This window comes from Alexandromys fortis, unplaced genomic scaffold, assembly GCF_014885135.2.
Source record: "Alexandromys fortis isolate MF-2015 unplaced genomic scaffold, M_Fortis_MF-2015_v1.1 scaffold_45, whole genome shotgun sequence".
Classification (NCBI taxonomy): Eukaryota; Metazoa; Chordata; class Mammalia; order Rodentia; family Cricetidae; genus Alexandromys; species Alexandromys fortis.
The window spans coordinates 3,047,404-3,063,757 of record NW_026067926.1 but is presented as its reverse complement, the minus strand read 5'-3'; the positions used below and the strand labels follow the sequence as shown (position 1 = coordinate 3,063,757).

The window sequence follows — 16,354 nt, the reverse complement described above, 5'->3', positions numbered from 1 at the left end:
TGGTCTGTGCCCTTTAGGGAACTCCGTGGGGCCTTCGATGTAATTAAATATATTTTACCTGGTAGATTTTAACCTGGTAGAAGCCATGCTGGTTACTAATATTCTGCACACTATTGTGTCTCTGAACTATTGCATAAGACAGAGAAACAGTCCAGTTTGCTGAGGGGTGGAGTGGCATGGGGGGTGGAAAGGAGGTCTCTCTGCCCTTCTGTAGTGCTTGTTCATGACGCGCAAGCTACGTAGGAATTCATCTGGGCTGGGGTCCCACTCGTCATGGTAAAACCGGGGCAAAACTAGACCCAGCGACATGAAGAATTATGTCTCCTAGGCTTATGTAACTAATTTGTATAAACGGGGTGTCGTCATTTCGCCATGAAGGGTTTGATTTTGTGCCTTGGCCTGTCTCCGAGGCCCCCAAATGGTTTAGTAGCACTGACATACTGAGCCCTGGCTTGCCAGGGGTTTGCCTAAACCATATAAAAGTTGAAAAGTATCCCTGTGAAATTTAAATCCTTGTCAGATGCCCAGTGAGTTCTTAGAGGCGGTGGTTTCAGCAAGAGGCTTTTTCTTTCAAGGAGAAGCCAAGCGAAGAGGCAGCTGTCTCCTAGTGGGATGCTTTGGGGTAGAGGTGGGGCACAGAGTCTTTGGCAACAAGTCCAAAGGAAGCCTGTCCCTAGGCTTCACCATTGATAATCTAGCCTCCCGCGCCTGAGGGAGAAAACTGAGACTCTGCTGCCCTCTAGTGGTTCAAAACGGTTACCATGGGCAGCCCCATTTATAGAGTGTGTTTAGATCCTCATATGGTCTCACCAAGTATTTGTTATGTTCGTTTTATGACTGTGACAATTGACATAGAAAAATGAGACTTCTCACCAACAGTGGTACCAAAATGGTAGCTGACATGCACAGGGCTTTTTGAATATTATGTAATATGTCATCATGTTGTGAAAGTGCTTACAGGCAACATCTTGTTGAAATACTGCAGTACCCTAAGGAGGTAAGCAGTATCCTTTTACCCATCAGGAGCCAGGTTCAGCAGATGCCCGCACTCACTTCCCAGGCGAGGTCCATTTGACTCGAAAGCACCCTCCTATTATGTACTAAGTCACTGTTTTAGCTCACTTTGGTTCCTTTACTCAACCCCCCTCCCATTTATTTCCTTTCTGGGTTAGCTTTGGTAGCTCTTAGGGGAATTCCCTGGGGAGTCTTGATGATGATATGAGGCGGTCCTGGGATGCAGCTGTGACATTTGTTTTCTAGGGCCACGGCAACAAAGTAGCACAGACTTTTGTTCTTGCGGAGTCCTGGAGGTGGGAGGCACAGGTCCAGGATCAGTAGTGTTATTCCTTATACAGAGCTCCTACCGACTCTGGTCCATGCTTCTGCTAGTTGCTAATGGTCTTAGGGTTTTTTTTGTTGTTGTTGTTCTATCGCTGTATGTGTTCTTTGCTCTGCCTCTGCTGAGTTAGGATGGCAGCTTCTGGATTGCAGCCCACCCACCCCAACCTAGTATGACCTCATCCCTACTTGAGCATATCTGTAAAGACCCTGTAGCCATATAAGGTCATGGTCACAGGTGCCAGGATGCAGGCTCGAACTTAAGATTTTGGGGACCAATATCCAGTTCAGTAATGGAAGGTAGAAAAGATGAGGCACCCTTCAAGTTCAGGATGGAATTTTCCATCATTAGGACTATGATAGCATTAATTAAACAATGGCAAGCATTTCAGTAGTGTCTGTGTCTTCTAATTGTGGGGCTGTGAGGTTGTTCAGTGGACTAGGGTTGCCCTCGCAGGCAAGCAGAGATTCAGGCTTGACAAAGCTGCACAGTTTGGTCAATGTTCCAGGCAGAGAGGGCTTCACATCTGGCCGCTGTGTCACTGTGCCCTGCTAATCTCTTTTTCACAGGTCAGGCGCAGGCTGTGCCCAGCATGGCCTTGTTTATTGATTCTAATACTAGAGGTAAAGGGTGCCTGGGGTCTTCCCAGCAGTTCCGCACCAGAAGTGGCCTTGCATCTCACCTCATACAAACCCTGGCAGTATTTGTAGGGTTAGAACTTTCTGTTGGCCATCAGCCTGGGACACTTACCAGACCTGGGTGTCACACGCTATTCAGAAGTTCAGCCTCTCCCTGACTACAGAGTTTTCTATCGCCCCTGGCTACTGACATTCAGGCTGTCTGTGCACTTTTGTAGGCCACGATCAGAACGAAATACGGCCAGTTCTTCTCCCGAACCCCACCGATGGGTTTCCTAACTTCTTCAGAACACCCAAATCTGACACCGTGATATTACTGTCCAGCCCCAGTCTCTCCAGGAGTTCTCTATCTGGTAGCCCTGTGTGTGGCTGTCTTTGCCATGTTTTCTTCTCCTGGCATTTAACTCTTCTGCAGAACTCAACTGGTTTTAACCCCCGACCTTTCCATGCCTTAGCCGCTCATGGCAGAGTGAACTGAACTTGGATAGTTAAAGGGTTCGGTTTGATTTCTTTCTGCCTTAGCCCCAGAAGGGAAGAGTGGTCCTTTTTTGGTTCACGGCCCATCCCCAGCCTCTGCTAAGGCTGACATCACTACACATCTGTGGAATCCGAATACCATCGAGGATCCTGTTAGATGGGAGGCCTCGCACTGCACTGGTGTCTTCTGAAGTTGGTTGGATTCAGCAGATGTTTTATCTCACCCTCTTAGTCTTCTAAGACAGTTGAGCACACAGACAGTCCTCAGGGTCTCAGCCAATTTCAATAGCAAGTGATCAAGGGATCAGGGTTCACCCCTTGAACCCATGACCACCTTGCTGTCTGGACGGTGTCAAGACACAGAGCAGTGGCACTTCTAGAAGCATAGGAAACCTTGTTGGCATTGTTGTGCCCTGTGACCTTATGCGAGAAGGCAGCACCGTGTCATAGGACCAGATCAGAGTCACGTGATGAGCCTGAAGTTAATCTGGGTCCCTAAGCATATAATGATGTTGATAATGATAATGAATATAATGATTATTCAACCTCTTTTGATTCATATCTTCTTAGAAACAGAAAAACTGACATTCCCATCTCATACATTATGGCTGTATTCTTTTTTTAATTAAATTTTAAGTTAGTATACAAAGTAATGGGTTGCGTTAAGTACAGGGCCATTTTCTTTTAATTTGAGAATTTTATACAAGCGTTTAATGTGTTTTTATTAAATTCAGTCCATCCCTGCCCACCCAGTGTCTCCTCATAGCCCCACCCCTGCTTTTTTTCTCTCAACTTCAGGGGCTCTTAAAGAACCAAACAGTAATCCACCGAGTCTGCTTTGTGCAGCCTGTCTGTGCATGGCTGTAGCGCCCCATCCTGAAGCACCAGTCGCCTCTCCAAGGCCACATCCCTAGAGGACAATGACTGTGCCTCCCCCAGAGCCATCAACTGAAGGTAGCTCTTCAGCTAGAGGCGGGGTTTCATGAGGCCACTGTCTTCCATGCTGGGATTTTGGTCGACTTGATCCTGTGCATATAATCACATCCACGAGGTGTTTGTCTACACGAGGACCCTTAGCAAGACGGAAAGAGTAAAAAGAAGGGGAAATAAAAACAAAAGCAAAGCCCTGGGGATCCTTTTCTGCAATTCCATGAAGGTGTCCTTCTTCTAAGGTCAATACGGTAGAACGAGACTCAAGACCTGAGAGCATTCCTGGGTGCCTGGGCACACACTGTGCCTAAGGGATGCGGTAGGAGATGGGGGAAGTAGTTAGGGGTGATTAGGTGTTTGCTGTTGCTATCGGTAGGCAGGTGAGATGGTTCTCCAGAGATTCATTTATTCATCCATCCACCCATTCATTCATGAAGGACCCAAGGATGCATGAACTTTGGTCTCTGCCTTGAAGGGTCTCATGGGCACAGACTGCTATGTGGTAATTTTGTGATAGTCCCATGGGAACACCAGTGGAGCTTTTTGAAGGTCCTCACGGGAGCCATGGCCAAGGTAAGCCTCTTATGGTATGACTGTTACCTAGCTAGAGCAAAGGAATGAGAAAAATGATACAAGCTGGGCTTGCTGAGCCCTTTCTGCAAGGGTACACTGAGGCATGCAAAGAAAGGGATTTGGGGTGGTGTTTTGCTTGCTAAGTGAGGCTTCCTCCCTGTACCGTCAGAAATGAGAGTCTAGAGATTTTTATCAATTCACTTGATCTCCAAGTCATTGCATTATTAGGCATTGTGTTTTCACTATTTTCCAAGCATATTCTGGAATCTTCTATTACAATAGGAGCTAAGCGAGGCCTCTTTGCCTAGACGGGCGTCACAACCTGAGGCCTTGCCGTTTCCCGGAGATGGTCGGAGCATCTCCCTCAGCTCTCCTTCCACTACGCAGGCAGATTCTCCATTCTCTTGCCAAGTTTAAGCTGACTTCTATGTTTTTCCAGGCACCGTGTCTACACAGCCCACTCTTTAATGTGCACCGTTCCTCAAACCTCCTAAGCTTGTGGGTATTTGAGCATGGAGTCAGAATGAACCTGCGGGTTGTATTTATGTTTTTTTCAACCTCTCACTTTCTTTGAGATGACTACTTACTTGAAGCATAGGAGAGGGAAATGGGAACTGTGGTGATGGAAAAATCCACCTGGGTTAATATTCCAAAGTATTAGAATCAGCCAGGCCTCGTTTTTTAAAAAATGACCATGAACTAGCAGCTCATGACCACTAGGGGGCAGTCTCTGACTCCAAAACCATTCCTCCATAGAGTCTTTTTTAAAAAAGAGATGCTCCAGTTTGAGCCTGGCATGGTGCCTTATTCCTGCAACTCCAGCCACTTTGGAAACTGAGGCAGAGGATCACAAGCTCAAGGCCTCACTGGGCTACAGAATGAGTTCGAGGCCAGCCTGGCCTACTTACTGAAAACAACGTGTCTCAAAACAGAAAGGGAAAGAAGGGTTTAGGGAATGGGGGCATACACACGTGACAAGATGGCTCAGTGAGTAAAGGTGCGTGCACGTGTGTGTGTGCGTGCGTGATTGTGTGTGTGGCGGGGGAGAGAGACGACTAAACTCAGAGTCTTGCACATATCAGACAAATGCTCTTCTCCTGAACTATATCCCCAGCTCACTCTCTGGGTTATTTCTGAAAAACTACACTTCCTTATTCGGTACGTGTGAATATACATATATGTGTGCACATTTGCACACCTCACACGGTACAAGTTTGGAGGACGTAGGACAAGGATGTGGTCCATTCTCTTCCTTCATCATGCAAATCCCAGGTATGGAACGTTGGTGTCAGGCTTTCAAAATAAGCACCTTTACTCACTGAGAAGTGTGGAATCAGAAGTGTCTTAGATGACAGATGCTTCCAGTTTGGAATCTCTGCAAAAACATAGTGAGATATGTTGAAGGTGGGACTCACACAGACGATGAAATTCTTCTGTCTCACACACCCTAAAGGCTATTTTATACAACGTTTAGTGTTTCAAGCCGTGGTACCTTCCGCTTGTAGCGCCGTGTCAGTGTGGGGTTTGGGAACACTTTGGGGTGTGAGGAATAGGGGTGTTCAACTCCTCCTAGTTTTTTGGTTTCCCCAGGATTTTATTATGAAGCATTTCTATGAGCCAGCAGTGAGGAGAATTGTACGGCAGGCATCCACACATCCATCTCCGAAGATCTCCCTTTGCTGGTGACCACACTTGACCAATCATGTGTCCGGCTGTCTTGCTTTCCATCCACCCATCCATCTTATTTTGACACATTTCAAAGTAAATTGCAGACATCCATTTATTTCTTGCTGAACAATTTGCCATATAAATAACAAACTCAAAATCAGAATTTATTTTTTAATTTTTGAGGTAGAATTTACGTATTATACTCATGTCTGAGGTGTCCAGTAGCTGAGCTATGACAACTATGGCTCTGTCATAGCCCCCACCCATTTCGTCCCTGACTGATTGATTGGTTGGTGTCACAGAGGTCACTGAGGAGCTAATAAACACTAAATGTTGACCTTGGAAGAATGCTCTTTGTGTGTGTGTGTGTGTGTGTGTGTGTGTGTGTGTGTGTGTGTGTGTGTGTTGGGGGAGTGGCCCTGGCCTCACCCACCCATTCCCCCCCAGTGAGTCTGGGAATTAAGGGGCCCTTGCCACCTAAGACCCCTCAGGCTCTATCATATCCATAGCTGTTGCTGTGTGAAGACCTAATAGTGCAGTACAGCTTGTGGGAAGCTTCCTATGCATTGGCCAGGGAGCAGATGCCCTTGAAGTAAGCCCAGCAAGGTATCAATGTCCCCGGCTGGAATGCAGAAGCTGATTCAAGTAGCATCCCCAAGTCTACAGTGCTGTGTATCCTATTCAGTGCCTTATTGAGAGCTATCTGCACACAGCACCAGCCAGGGCCCCTACCCAGCTTCCTCTGTGGCTTGGAAGTTGTAGGTGGATGTGTTGGATGTTAAAATCTCGAAGAGCTGGGGGAAGTTGGGGTTGCCCAATCTCTTCCTGGTCCCCCCACCGAGTATTATGAGAACATCCAAGGCCAGGCAATGTCCCGAGGTCCCCAACCTTAAGAGAAGACAGCACAGCCCCTGTGTCTAAATGCCTGAGGAACTTCACTGAGGAAGGTGCTGCCAGGACTGCAAATGTGACTCTCGGGGAGTCCCCAGAGTCTTCACTCAAAAGCACATGTGTATGGTGACTCTTGGACTCTGTGTGGGAATCTGTCCCACTGGAGTGCAGGGAAACAGACACCGAATGAGCCATGTTTATTGACTGTGGTGAAGATTGGAGTCAGCTTGAGCAGAACAGATCCATCTTCTGGGGTGTTAGGGAGTCCCTAAAATGCTGACTTGAAATAGGCCTGTATGGAGCTGGTCATATTCTGAATGGGAGCTGGTTATCCAGTGGTGTGCAGTTTATAAAAATTCACCAGGCTGTGCGATTATAATCCAAATGCTTTCATTCAAATTATAATCTGTTTTTCTTTTACTTACAAAACTTCAGAAGTACAAAGTCTGAATAATCAAAACCCCAGTTACAGGTATTGCCCTGGTGCAGATGTTGGCAAATTGTGGCCTATGAGCCAAATCTCGGCTGCTGCCAGAGTTTATAATGAAGTTTTATTAGACTGCAATCATATTCATTTGTATGGTGGGGTGTTTTTTTTTTCCAAACTCGTTACGCAGCTATATGGTTTGTGAAGCCTAGAGTATTTGCTCTTTGACTGTTCCTGAGAAGAGCTCGTTGACCTAGAGGAACATCAATAGCCATTGTGTAAGAAGGCAGGTTTCATAAAAGTAGCTGGTATGAATTCATGCTGAGTAGATACGTAAGTGCGGCAGGTACTGCCTGTGAACAAGAGTATGTGTGTGTTTAATAAGGATGGGAAGAAAGGTGAGGGAAGATACGAACTGGGATGCAGATATGGGGATCACAAAGGCTTGGGAGTGGAGACCTGGGGAGGGTGGTGGAGGGCAGTATCGTCTCTTTGTGTCTTTGTGCTAATTTCAGTTTTCTGTGCCACTGGGGATTGATTAACCCTTGTGTGTGCCAGACCAATGCTGGGTACCTGAGCCCCCTTTGAAAACTTCATTTTGTGATAGAGGCTCACTAAGTTATTCAGGCTGAGCTTGAACTCATGATCCCCCTGCCTCATCTCCTAAAGAACTGGGCTTATATCGTGTGTGTGTATGTGTGTGTGTATGTCTGTGGTGCGTGTATGTATATGTATGTGTAATCTATGTATATGTGTGCATGTGTGTGTATGTGTGCTCATGGTATGTGGGGTGTTTGTGATATATGTATGTAGATGTGTGTGATGTGTGTGTGCACACACACGTGTGTCGGTGTATGTGTGTCCATGAGCAAGCACAGAGACCAGAAGAGGCCCTGTCACTCTTGGTCTAATTTCTCTCATTGAATTTGGGGCCGGGCTGGCAGCCAGCAAGCCCCAGCAATCCTCCTGTCTCTGTCACTCTGTATCACTTGGTTGCAGGTGTGCACACCTGGCTTTTAAAATGGATGCTGGGGATTCAGACCCAGGTCCTCATGCATGTAGGGAAGGCATTCTCACCCACTGAGCCATTTCCCCAGACTGACTTTTATACTTTTTAAGGGAAAAAAACCCAATAAGATGGAAAAATCTTTATATAGGACAAAAAATCTGAATGCATGGTTCCAGCAAGAGTAGCAATCAGACCTGAGCGGCCATTTCCGTGACAGAGCGTTGGTTACTTTGAGCAGGATGCTGGTGGCCATAGCCATGGCCGCACCAGGCTTAGGCCCTGCCTGGGTGTTTTGTGTTCCCATTGTCACGCGCATGTATCTTCCTCATCTGTCCATTCCGTGAGCCGGCTCTGTTCTCTGAATTTCAGGCACGCTGGTTGCCTTCTGGCAGCCTCATCACCACCACAGCCCATCCAGTCCCCGCTTTGACTTAAAGAGATCTCTGACACTCCACCACTTCTGCCCTCAGTCCTGTGGCCTGGCTTCCTAATGCCGCAGAGTTCCTGCGGGTTGTGTGTTTCTGCTTCAGAACCGCCCCCCCCCTCCCCGGCCACTCTGTAAACCAGTTGCACCGGCAATACCTGGGGACTTGTTAGACTTGCGGAAATCCCAGATTCAACTCCAGGCCTGCAAATCGACATCCACACTCCTCCATTCTAACGTAATTCCCGTGTGGGATTTCTGCTCTCAGGAATCCTAGTCGCCCCGCTGTGGCGCGAGAGCCTCGAGGACGCAGGAAGAGTTCGCCTCGTTGTCCACTAGATGGCAGGCGCCACCCATGCTCGGTCCCATGCGGGCGGGCCACAGGTGGCCGGTGCCTGGTCTAGAGGATGCCTTCAGTTCCTTCCATGGTCTCAGCATCTCAGGCGTTGTGAAACTTTCCAGTCAGTGCCCCTGGTCCAGAATCCCCTTTTTCTGTTTTATGTATCTCCTTATGCATCTTGGCAAGGGCCTCGTACAGCAAGAGCTCCTGGCTTGAGTTGGTGCCAAATCGCCAGAGCTTTCCAGTACTTGTCTCCCCGTCCTGCAGGGAACGCCTTTATGTCCAGGAGAGCTGTGCGGGTCCCAGCTTTTAACCGGTCGGCTGTCCTCATTGAATCACTTTTCCGTGGATGGGCGGTGGCGGAATTTTGGTCGGGAGTCTGGGCTTTAAGGGCAGGCCTCAGTTTGAATGCTGGGTCTTTCACAGGCGCATTCTGTATGTGTATTCCCTGCTCTCCCAAGGAAGGCTGGAGGCACGCGCATGACTCTTGCATTCTTCTTAATAATGGGAGGTGAACAGGAAGCAAACAAAACGTGCCCCTAAGACAGGCTGTAAGGAAATAAAGGAGTGTAATATGTGGTTTGTCTGCCACTAGCAGAGACGGCATTTATCTGAGACTACGGTGGGAAACTTGGAGGAGAGCTGATTGCAGTCTCCAGGGAAGAACACGATAAACAGAGGAAATAGCGGAGCCAAAAGCCAGCAGGCAAGACTTTCAGAGCCTAATCCGAGTGGGTGTGGCTGAGCCTAGTGATGCGATGGCTGGGGCAGGGGCCCAGACTAGAGGGGAGGTAAGAGAGGGAACATCGCACTGGAGACAGGCCAGGGAGCTCCCTGCGGGGGGCAGGATGGGAGCAGGGTAGAGGGTGAGGGAGGCCCCGACTAAGGCTTGCTGTGTGGAAGACCATAACAACTCATACCACTGCCAGGCTGTCTTAAGAACTACAGGGAAGGAGGTGTGGTTCCAACCTCAGAATAACCTCAGGTCTGGAGGGGTTCACTCTGCTCTGTCACCTCCAACCCTTGCTGGTGGCAATGCCAGTGACTCGTTGGGGGTGGGGTAGAGGTGGGCTTTCCCCATGTAATCCTATTGTAACCCTATGGTGTAGTTACCAACATCCACTCTGTTTTATAGACGAGGAAACCAAGGGAGAGGGAGCAGAAAGACTTGAAGGAAGAGACGAGCAGGGGCGGAGTGGGGAGATTAAATAACTTGTTCAAACCACACAGCTAAGAATGTGTGGTGCTGGGAGTAGAACCTAAGTGTTCAGTTCCAGGTAGGTGCTCACGAACTCCATCTGGGCACTAAGCTTGAGGGATAAGCTGATGGCGCCCAGCTTTCTGCAGCCCCCTTTTCTGATCCCTGCCTGTATGCCCAGCTCATACTCAGGACTGGACCGGCCCTCTTCCCCTCGGTTCTCCCAACAACTCCTGCTGTTGCTTCCCCTCTTCTTCCCTCTCCAACTGTGTAGAGACCAGAGCTGAGGAGCCACTGCCTCCAGCCCATGGAGACTAACTCCCAGGCCTCCCCCTGCCCTGGGCTTGCCTTAAGTCAGCCCTGCTACTTTGCGAGAGTAAAGCCAATGTTTGCAGACCTGTGAGGTGGAAAGTGGTCCCTCTTCGTCAGGTTAGCCTAGCTTTCTGCAAAATGGTGGCTTCTGTTGGCCAAGTCCTGGCCAGGAGACTAGGTATGAGAGATGGGTGAGAAACAGGCATGTGGAGAAAGCCTTTCCTTACTGAACCTGGAACATTCTGGCTAGTTTGGCTGGTCAGCACGTTTTCAGGGTCTGTGCATCACCCACCATGCCCTAGGAGCTGGTTTTGAGGTTCGTGCTGTGCCCGGTTTCACATGGGTGCTGGGGATCCAGACTTGAGTCTTCACGCTTGCCTGGCCCACACCTTACATGCCGAATCATCTCCTCGGTCCCTTCCTGACTGATTTTGTCTGCCAACCAAATCTTCTGTACAGTGGCCTTTTAATTCAGCCGTCAGGTTGGCCTGTGTGAATGCACTTTTCTGAGCCAGAAGTCCAGGTCCCTGTGGCCCCAGAGAGAGGCTAAGTTGAAGCCACGCCCTGAGGAAACTTACAACCCTGAAGTCAAATCTTTGAGAAATTTGGACATTTAGAACCGTTCCTAGCTGCAGCGCTCATTCTCAATGACCTGAGACATGTGATCTATGCAACAGAAGCATTCAAAGGATCCGGTGCCTAAGCTTGTCACTTCAAGACCCTGATCCTATTGTGCACTCTGCCAACACTTGCCAGCACTTATGACATACCAGGTGTTTCAAGGAGACCATCTCATTGAATCCTCATCCTGCCTCCCATCCCTGAGGATGTACACTTAATTTTCAGGCAAAGGGGTCGCAGTGGGGAGAGTTCATAATAGTCATATGGCTGTTAAGTGGCCTATGTAGCATACAAGTCCCAGATTGTCTGACTGCAGGACTTGTGTCCCTAGACACTCTGCTGCCCACTTTTCTAAGTGTTCTGAGACATTTTAGGATTGGAGAATTGAGGACATCAAGAAAGGGAGAGAAGAGAGAAAGGGGAAGAAGGAGAAGGAGAAGGAGGAGGAGGAGCAGAAGGAGGAGGAGGAGGAGAAGGAGGAGGAGGAGAAAACACTAGCAAGGGTGTGCATCAGGTTCACAACAGCATCCAGAGAAAGTGTTCTTACGTTAAAATAAAATGACGCTCCGAGAGATCAGGTTACCATGGGAAATACCTTACCCATGAATGGTGAGCCTTGGAAAACCCTGGGACCATTCAGAGCCAAGAGCCACTCTGAGTACAGTTTAATGGGGGTTACAGTAGACGTTGAATACCTTAGGGGTAGGCTAGTCTGGAGGAGGGTATCAGAGGAAAAACTAGAGCCAGGGTCAACCAGTTGCAGTTGGCAGAAAACCCAGGGAAGTGGGTTGCAAAGTAGATAGTAAGGATTACTTTCCTACTAACTAGCTCCACGTCTTAGTCCATCCTGTGCAGGAGCCCTGACAGGCTCCCACTTACACATCTAGTGTCTTGGGAATTTTTCATTCCCACATGAGGCAGCTTAGGTCCTCTGGCCTAGCCCATACCTAACCTACAACCTCGCAAGTTCCCAAGAAGCCGATGCCCTTGCCGGCATACTGCCCAGCACTCTTCCCCAGGACACCACTTATGGAACACGAAGTCCAGACCAAAAGGGAGTAGTTCAGATGTTGTCTAGGACAGAGACATTCCTGCCTTCCTCGTTCTAGGTCAGTGGCTTTTCACCTTTATAGATTGAAGCCCTCTGTGCAACAGTAGGTCTTCTGAATCTTACTCTCCCTCTCCCCCCCCCAACACACAGTCAAAACTGAACTTGTATGCTTTCGTGAGTTTCCTTCTCGAAGCCTCCTGCTCTAATGATTTTAAGAAGCCTTTAAGGAAGATGATCTTGACTCTCCTGAGTTGTCAGTGGTTATCTGATGACAAATCTGAAAAGCAGTTGCTCAGAAAACTTCTCTTTCTGAACCTCTGATGACACTGCTCTTGGGTGGGAGCTGCTCAGGGTGGGGCCGGCATGTCACACCATGTGTCTAGCTTGGGTCATAGATGGTTAAACTTTTCAGCTTTCTGCCAAATATGCCAGGGCCTTTACCCTCTCCCTTTGTATAGTTTTCTTTTTACATGCCCAATTTTGGGCACAAGTATTGTTGGATGCTCTCCAGGAACATAGGACAGCCATTTTGAGACCTTCTTGTTTTTGTATCGGGTGTCTCATGGTCACGAGTTTCTTGACATCATTCTCTGGTCTTCCCTCACCCATCTCCCAGTTTTTATTACTAATTTTTTAAGTGTAGGAAAAGAGGGGCATGGGACTCCACATAGAGCCACATAAGAAAGTACCAGAGTCCCTCAAAGGCAGAGGAATCCGATGGAACAAGGCGGCCATGAGTCTGTTGGAAGGGAATAGCAAGGTCAGAGGAGGAGGGTTAGGATTGACTATCATCAGTCATTTCAGTGAACTCTGGAGGGTTTACTGCTCATTCTTGAGCCTGGGAGAGCGGGACCTAAAAATGAGGCGGACTTTGGTGGTTGGAATGAAAATGGCCCCCATAGGCTCCTAAGGAGTGGCACTATTCGGGGGTGTGGCCTTGTTGGAGTAGGTGTGGCCTTGTTGGAGGAAGTGTGCCACTGGGGTGATCTTTGAGGTTTTAGATGCTTAAGCCAGGCCCGGTGTCACTCTCTCTTCCTGCTGCCTGTGGATTCAGATGGAGAGCTCTCAGCTACTGCTCCAGCACCACGTCTGCCTCCATGAGCCAGGCTTGCTGCCATGACAATAATAAACTAAACTGTAAGCCAACTCCAATGAAATGATTTTCTTTCGGAGAGTTGCTTCAACTAAGACACGGACTAAAGTCTCATGCAATGGCCAGCTTTATTCAGAGCATCAGGCAATTTATATTCTGAGGGTTAAGAAGAGTTATCTGAGTAAAGTGTACAATCACAAGGACCAGCCATGTTTTTCTAAAGAGGTACATGAATATCAACCGCTGAAGTGAACTCACTCATGTCCATTACACTTGGGAGGAGCACAAAGACACATTCTAAGAACAATTCTATGTTTTGAAGAAACTGAGGACACAATACTCATGTCTTGTTTTCTTGGAGTTTTTCACACGCACTTAGAATCTACACAACTTCATTCTTGGACCGTATTCCCACACTGGAGTATAAGGATTGCCCCTCAGTTGGCTCATATCCAAACCTGGAGTATAGGAGCCCATCAAGGACATGACTGTGGTGGAGGTGGTGGTGGAGGTGGTGGTGGTGGTGGTGGTGATGGTGGTGGAGGTGGTGGTGGTGGTGGTGGTGATGGTGGTGGAGGTGGTGGTGGTGGTAGTGATGGTGGAGGTGGTGGTGAGGTTTTAGGTGGCTTGATTTCATAGGAAAGCTGTATTTCCAGGTCAGTCTTTTACTATAGAAATGGTGAACCCTGGGGGGAGGGGCAGGTTCTCCAGGGCCAGCAAGGTCTCAAGATATCAGAGGATCTGAAATACATAAACATAAAAGTATTATTAATCTCACAGATGTGAGGAGAAAGATCACTGACTCAAGTTATGGCAAAATTAAAGCAAACTTTATTTGTGTACACATCAGAGCTAAAATGGCGGTTGTCTCCTAATGTAGAGTTCCTGAGACCAGCCTGAGCCAATTTCTCAAGCCCTTTGTATAGGGCAAGACCATGGGGTGGGGGATTTGCATGTAAGCACGGTTACAGGAGCAAGACCAGGCCATTAAGGAAAGTAGGTCATGGAACAATGGGTGTAGAACGTTTCTGAGAACAAATAGCTCCAGGAGGTTGGATTTCGTACGTTCTATGGTTACTGGGATACTGTGCAGCCCAGCTCCAAGAAACAGAAATTTAACTTTTATAGTAAACAGGAAATTAACTTCACTGCAGACTCAAAAGGGCTTTTAGGAACAAAATGGAGATGGGCTGGTTTCTCTGTATGATTCCTGGAAATAATTTTTGTTCATGAAATACCTATAGATTTAAAAACAAACAATCCAGTACCAAAGACTTGATGATGAAGACAATGTTCCCTGCCCAAAACCTAGTTCCACTCCTTAGATAGTCTTTTTTATCACGTTTATTTTTATTATTTATTCCATTTATACTTTAATTTTGTGCTTACAATGTTCACCAGCTTATGTGTATGTAATGCTACATGCATGCAGTACCTAAGGAAGCCAGAAGAGGGCATTTGATTGTCTGAGCTGGAGTCACAGACGATTGTGAGTCACCATGTGGTTACTGGGAACTGAGCCCTGGTCCTCTGGAAAAGCAGCTGGTGTTCTGAACTGCTGAGCCATCATCTTCCCAGCCCCTAGAGTCGTCTTCTTAAACTTGGTCTTGCATCAGGGTCTCTTCTAGCGTTTGGTCACTAGGTATGAGATGCAGCTAGATGAGACTGTGTAAATCTGTTTCCACTGGCGGTGGTGTGTCCCTCTCCAATGGGAACACACTCAGAGGACCATCGTTCTTTGGACAACTCCTCTGGAACCCCTCTGGCACTTGAATGCTGTATGTTCTAATGAAGGTTCTGTTCCTGTTTGTGTCCCCTTCCTTTCCTTCTTCAGCATATCTGCAGCACAGGTTTGCTGACATTTCTAGCTCCCTCACTGAATAAGCTCTCACTAAGCACCTCCTAGGTCTTGGGCACTGACTTGGTCCCTGGGAATGTGTCCTGTCTTCATGGAAGTTGCAGTCTAGTACTTTATCTGTTGGTTAGTTTTGTTATTGAAGACAAACAATTGTGTTACTGTGGAACCACAGTTGCTCAGGCACCATGCAAAGGGATGGGTATGGCTATGTGTGGCTGCTAAAGCTTTGCTTTCCAACATAGGTGGTGGGTCAGGTTAGGTTATAGATTGGGACAATCAGGGGGACACAGTCAGGCTTCTGATGTCCTTGGGTTTCCCATCCAGACTTATGCAACCTTTTTTTGAAAACATTTATGAGAAATTGTACCTGTGAAGAACATGTAGATTCTCTTCTAATTATTATTCTCCGAATAATGTAGTACAACAACTAACATAGCCTGGATGCTGCATTAAATGTTTCAAGTAATGTAGAGGTGATCCAAAGTATAGAGGAGAATTTAAACTGGGCATGATGGTGCATACCTGTAATTCCAGACCTCAGGAAGCTGAGACAGGGAGATTATAAACTCAGAGACATCTTGGGCTATATGGAGAGACTCAGTCTCAAAAAAAAAAAAGTATAATAAATGGGGGAATATGCATTGACTATATGTAAACGCCGCAGCATTTTACATAAAGCATGTGAGTGTCCATGGGTTTGTGTATCTATGGGGGTCTGGAACCAAAGTGCCCCACAGACACCGAGGAAAAATCAGATGGTAGGTACTAGGGAGAACACGGAAGCAAGGTGAGGGGTATTGCAAATTTAGCTGATGTATGAAGAGTGAGCTGTAAGATGGGGCATTCCCTTGAAGATTTATGCCGGAAGTGAGCAGCAGGCCCAGTGGCTCCCTGGAGGAAGACCATTCCAGGTGGAGAAACATCACCTGGGAAGGCCCACGGCATGGATGTGCCTGGTATGTCAAGGCACAGCAGGAGGCTGTATTCCCTGGCACAGCCAAGGAGAGCAGAGCAGAGCAGAATGCTTTGTCATCTGCTATCAAAATTGCTCCTTTTCTCTGAGCACAATAAGAACTTGTTATTGAGGCGCTCGTCGACCCCGCAGCTCCTTGAAGGTGTGTAATTTTCATTCCGTCTCTTCTTTCCTCCACTGCAGCCAGTGTCTCTTGACTTTCCATTTTGTAAGAAGCACCAGGCATTGAACACATGAAATATTTAATCCCCACGGGGCCCATATAGTCCCCCTTCCTAGAGAGGAGGAAATAGGAAGCTTTAGTAAGGGCTAACAAGATGGCTCAGCCAGTAAAATGTTTGTGTGTAGGTATGAGGACCAAGTTCAGAGGAGTTAGTGGCTCATGGGTGCAGTCTCAGTGCTGGGAAGCAGAGACAGGAGGATCCCTGGGGCTTGCCAGCCAGTCTAATAGCTAGGTTCAGTGAGGGACCCTATCTCAAATCACACACACACACACACACACACACACACACACATATGCACGCACATACAC

General features: G+C 47.7%; 1 protein-coding gene across 2 annotated transcripts in view; it reads left to right on the top strand.

Moving 5' to 3' along the window:
• Prkcb (protein kinase C beta) overlaps nucleotides 1–16,354 on the top strand; it is a 347,370-nt gene that overhangs the window by 168,305 nt on the left and 162,711 nt on the right. The window lies entirely within an intron of this gene.